Source organism: Heloderma suspectum, chromosome 2, assembly GCF_057233095.1.
Source record: "Heloderma suspectum isolate Gila_16-S chromosome 2, 16-S_ref, whole genome shotgun sequence".
Lineage (NCBI taxonomy): Eukaryota > Metazoa > Chordata > Lepidosauria > Squamata > Helodermatidae > Heloderma > Heloderma suspectum.
In genome coordinates this window covers 215,661,003-215,667,002 of record NC_139459.1, presented here as the reverse complement: position 1 = coordinate 215,667,002, position 6,000 = coordinate 215,661,003, and positions in this window count along the sequence as shown.

The following is a 6,000-nucleotide window of genomic DNA, read 5'->3' as shown; positions in this document are numbered from 1 at the left end:
AGGGGACCTGATAGGCAGTAAAGTGTGCCACAAGGTCAAATGGATATTACATTAAAGCAAAATTAAAAAATGAGAATTAAAACTTAAGTGTACAGTTCAGGGAAAGGTATGCCATTCCAAAAGAACTTTGCTGTCATTCAAAATTCAAGCCATGCAAAAGTTGCGTTGTTAGCTGATGTAAAAAGTGGCTGATAACAATGTGAAAAGTAAAGTGAGTAGCTCAGGCTCCTGTAGGACACTAAAACCTGATCAAGCATATTCATCATCCTCCCACTGCTAGAGACACTCCCCACAGACTCCACCGCTACTCTCTAGAGCTGCCTTCCCCAACCTGGTGCCCTTCAGATGCTTTGGACTTCAACTCCAGTCAGCCCCTGCCATTATGGCCAATGCTCCAGAATGCTGGGGTTGTAGTCCAAAACATCTGGAGGGCACCAGGTTAGGGAAGACTGTTCTAGAGAGTGTCCACCAATGTTTCCAAGATGAAGGGAATCATTCTAGGATGAGTCATGTGAAGTTGTCAATGATATGATAAGGGCAGTGATGCCATAAATTACCCAATCTGACATTCTTAAGACAGCTGTACTGTGTTTGGCGATTTGGCTCCCCCCCCCCTCTTGTTCCTGGGTATGTCTTTTTAACCCTCCCCCCAGAAAAATTCCAGTGGACACCCATGGTTATGCTCCAACTGAATAGTACATGTATCATGTCAGTGACATAAGCATAGTTTTCTTCAAGAGAGGAGAGAATCATCACAAATCTGATCCAATGGACTCTAGTCTACAAAAACTTCTGTTGACCCATAATAGATCTGTTAGTCTTTAAGATACCACAAGACTCTTTGCTGTTTTTCATCCTCTTCTTAGTTTTGCTTAGGGCAGAAGTTCTCAAACACTTGTCTTTTTTAAAAAGAAAACATGTCAAAGTTGCTGTGGTTCTTGGTGAACTGTAAGGATGTTTTCTTGGGCCTTGAAATTTACATTTGGGTACAATATGTAGTATGGGGAGTTTAGAGTTAAATGGATAAGAGGTGCTTATAGGGTGGTTAAAGCTAATGGGGTAACGGGGCAAGTAGAGGAGCAAGATTTACTGTATTAGAAGCTTGCTAGATGCCTTATATAAATTAATAAGATATGTCTTGTCACTTGGAAGGTTATCAACAGTCTCTTCCTTATAAGGAAACTGGGTAAAAAAGTGAGGGGTCATAGATAAGAACATGTTGTGATTTGGGATTCCCCTGTCTGAAGATACAGGGAAGAAAAAAAGAGCTGTTGACCACATAAAAGGAGAACTTAGGCCTGTTTTATAGTCAACACTTTACGTCAAGGACACCGGTGATTTGGGGGACAAAAGGATGGATTTTCTGGGAATACGTCCTATAATGTGATGTAGACCAATTAGATGTATTAGAAAGGAGGTTACCAATTTGGGAGGGTATTTAATTTGATACATGGAAGAGATCTGGGTCTGTTTTTCTTCTTTCACCCTGAACCTGAGATGTTACTCTGAGCCTATCACTTAGGCCTCAGTGACTCCCCAGTCATGCTTGGTGAAGGAGAAAGTCCCTTTACCCTTCCTGGTAAAGTAAAAGTGTGAGTAGTAGGCATACAGCTGCAGGATGTGTGAGTATGTCTTATCTTTGCTTTGTTGCTGAGTTGAAGTTTTGTGTGCTTGTTAAACTTTATCTTTCTTTATCTTTCTTTAATAAATACATTTTGTTTATGTCATTGTTCTATGTCCTTATTTATAGAATTTAAGTAAATCAGAGTGAATGTGAACACTCTATCTCAGTCCCTGAAGGAACCTCGCCTACAATACCAGGGCCAAGCTGAGGCTGTTCAAAGTAAGTGTGCCTAGGTATCCAATAGGGATCCTGAAATTTTAGCCTCCAGTTTTTCCCTTACAGAACCACTTAATAAACTTTAATTTTTGTTCCACAAAACAATGTACACATACATAACTCCTGTTTTAATAACTGTAGTCTTGCCTGTCTAATGCAGTGGATGCACCTGTTTTTGTGAGCAAAGTTTTGTGAAGTCAGGTTTAACATTTGCCACTAACCACAGTTTTGAAAACCTGTGGTTTGGAGTCTTTTAAAAGAGAGATGAGGGTAATGAAGAGGAAGGAGTAAGAAAAAAGCAGGGGAGGAGAAAGAGAATGAGGAAAACAAAGAAAGGAGAAATATATACGTTACAAAGTTTTTTTAAAATGAGTTCCATTTTGTAGATTGAGGCTAAAGGTGGGACCTAGTCTGAAAGACTTGCAGATTACTGGTTTACCTATTGTTGACATATCTATCTCTATCTCTATCCGTTCTGTCCTTCCCCTGGGGAGCTCTCTCATGCTCCAGACCTCTCAGTCGGGGGTGCCAGGAGACCACGGTATATTTCCTCTCTTTACTCACAAAGGTGCTGTAAACCCTTTTCATCTTGGATGGTGGGATGCTGTTCTCGGCAGCCCTTTGACTTCCCTTTCTTGCTGCAGGGATTCCACCCCTGCTACTGTTAGGGTGGAAACTGAGCCGATAGAATCCCAGAGCAGTTCTGATTCTGAGGAGGATCAGCAATCCGTGGGAGAGGAGCCAGCTCATCCCTCACAGGCACAGCAGCTGGCAGAGATTCCATCTGCCAGCATTCCTGAGATAGATAGTGACCCGGGCAGTGAGAGAGTGCGGGAGGGGGGCTTGCTAGATGCTCGACGCAGATGCAGGGAGCGACGACAGATGGAGGGTGCGGAAAGGAGGCGTAGAGCCCGTTTGGTGCGCAAGCAACGGCCGCGTCCTGTGGATCCAAGGAAAAGAGGGAGGATCTCTCCCTAGCCCATAAGTTCAGGGTCTTCAAGTGACTCTCCTTCAAACAGGGACCAACTGCCTACCCGGACCATAGGCTACTCCGCTGTTCATTGCTTAGTCGCTGGTGATTAGCATCTGAAAGAGTCATTAAGTTGTAAGAGGATTAAAGCCTTAAAAAGAATTCTTTCGTCTGTGTCTTAAGTTGGCTATTGGAGTCTACTGAAAGAGGCTGCTAGGGTGGCCCTTCTCTGTGCAGTGCTGTCACTTGTAATTAAGCTACTGTGGCTGCTGTCTCTGAGGAAAGGTGACTGGTTCTGCTTGACAGTATTAGTTAATGCTAGACCATGGAATTCACCCCTTCACTAATTAGTTCATTTATTTCCACAGATGAGATGATGAGATGAGGACATATGGCTTATGAGCCTGTAATTTGTGAGGCTCCATCGTGTGTGTATGCGTGTGTGGTATATGGAAAATGAGTTAGCCTTCCCACATGCAATGGAAGGGCCCAGAATTGAGATGATGACCCATTCCCTCTCCATTCCAAGGATTTAGGCTTCCCCCAGTTGCACTTTAGATAAGGTGAATAGCTCAAATGGCCAAAGGAAGATCTGGAATCTTGGTGCCTAAAGGCTGTTTCATACATTAAATGGGTAAGGACACATCTAAACATGGAAAAAGTAGGCAGCTCCACTTTGTGTGGCAAATGCAACCAATGTGTATTCCACAATGAATACGTAAAGTGTGGACAGTGTACATATATGAGCATCTCTACACCAGCCTAAAATCCCGCATTTAAAATGGGGCTTTCTGCTTCTGTTTTAAATGCAGAATCACAAGGGATTCTGTTTACACGCGCTTCCTTTTCCACATCCCCTTTCCCTCTCCTTCTCCCCCTTATCTGAGTCTTCCATCTGTTTCATTGGTCTAGCTCCTCTTCTTCCAACTTTTCCTTTTGCACAAAGGGAACTCAAGCAAAACACAAGCGAGGTAATTTGATAGCTCATTATCTGCAATCTGTTTAAAAACGGAACAAAGGGCATTTAGTACAGGAGACACCCTGGAGGTTCACAACATCATGCAAAGGGCCTGCAAACTTCTGTGGCTGAGCAATCTCAAAAGCAGGATAAAGCTCCATGTGAAGAAGCCCTAAGTATCTTTAAACTGTCTGCACATGTCTGGAAAGTCTTCCTTAGTTTACAAGGTACACAGGTGCTTAAAGACATGAGTATGTCGTCCACACTTTGTGTTTGCAGTGGAAACACTGGCGTACATGCAGCAGTTGTGTTTGCCACATAGATTGTGGAACTGCCCTGTGAATGTGAAAATCATGTTTCCAAATGTATAACCAACACAGATTAGGGAACCCTGACAGATTGAGCCCTCTGTTGAGTGTACACTCCATGGCAAACCTGGGTTGACCTCTACATCATGTGGGAATGGTCCACAATTCCTAACTTGACCCTGCTGCTTTTACAGAGCTTTGATGCTGGTATTCCTCGATAAGCAATTCTAAAATTATTCAAATAAGAGAGAACAAAGTCCTCCCATCACCATCAGGACCAAGATGAACCCATTGAAAATGCGTTCAGAGCAAACAACATATTCTTTTCACATCTTCTTGCATGTATCTTCATAATTCTCTCATAGGATTGAGGCACAGCTTACCTTCCGTGCCTTTGCTTTTGAATATGACCTTTTCCACTACTCAGAGCCATTGTATTACCCAGCGGCATTCTTGTATTCTAGTATGTTGTTTGGAGCACTGGAGCAGAAAGTATAGATTTGTGGTAGTCTTTCTTCTGTCTTGCTAGCAGCAGATGTACACCTTCCAGCGTATTAGTAGTGCGTTACTCTTCCTGAGCGTGCACACATTTGTGGTGACTGATATGCCAGGTGAGAACCAGCCTCCATTTCACACGGTTCACCACCAGAATGTATACAGAATGGGTGTTCTGTATACATATGTTTAGTATTCCTGTGCTTTTTGCTAGGCTTGAATTATTTTTTAGTAATTCATTTGCTCATTTTTAAAATAGCTGTTTCGATAACCAGTGATCTTTGTGAGGCTGAATTTTGAAAGGTCATCAGGGAGTTATTTATTTAGTGGGCTGTCATCATGGGCTGTCTGCATTTCACTTCTTTCCTTTTCCTTTGTACCTGGTTCACATTCTCTCAGTTTTGAAGTTTCTTTCTGAAACATACTTCTCCCATTTTGAACAAAACTCACTCATCTTAGTAGGTGTCTGGAAAACTCTACCAGCCATCTTTAATCAACACACTCAGGAGGTTTAAGGATGAAGTAATTTAGTTAAGTAGCATGAAAATCCAGCTTCCTGTTTCTCTGATGGACTGTAGTACCTGGAAAAAGACATCCTCCCTTCCCTGGGCACAGATGTCCATCACAATACTGGCAAAAAGCAGAGATAAGTCTTGTCAATGGCGAGGTTCCTGGGTAAGGAAAGAGCTGGGAAAGCTTCTAAGCCTGGGATTGCTCTGCCTTCAGTCTATAAAACCCACAGGACTGTGTCAACAGTACTCCTCTCTGAGCCAAAGGTCCATTTACGTCTCATGGCCCTCAGAAGTAGGAAACTTGACCACTAAGAAGTAGCTGAGAAGATGGACACAGTGGAATTCTGTGCATGCAAATTAGGTAAAGGTAAGGAAAAAGTTTTCTTTAATACAAGTAAATACAAATGTTATAACCATATACCAATGCCAAATATATCAATATAAAAAATTAAAACCTGAATTTATAGAATCTAAAAAAAATACCATTATACTAAACATGTTTTGACAACAGTCTTCATCAGTGGCCTAAAAGAACTGCAATACATGCTGTTGAAATGCATTTGGCTTCTTATGTTACAGTTTTTAGGTTCTATAAATTCAGGTTTTACTTTTTATATTTATATATTTGTTGTTGTTATAACCATATAATATTTGTATTTATTGTATTCAAGAATGCTGTATGGTGGTATACATTTTCCTTACCTTTGGCTTTTGTTGATGGGACATTTTGTTAAGGACGATTTTTGCTGTGTTGTTTATCACATCTTTGCAAATGAAGTAAACCACTGAGGACGAGTGGTGGCAAATGGATGAGTGAGGAGAGGGAGGGAGGGATGATCGAAGCTCAGCAACAAGCTCAGCGTGTGGAAGGCCCCCAGATCAACCCCTGGCATCTCCAGTTAAAAGGTTCAGAATGT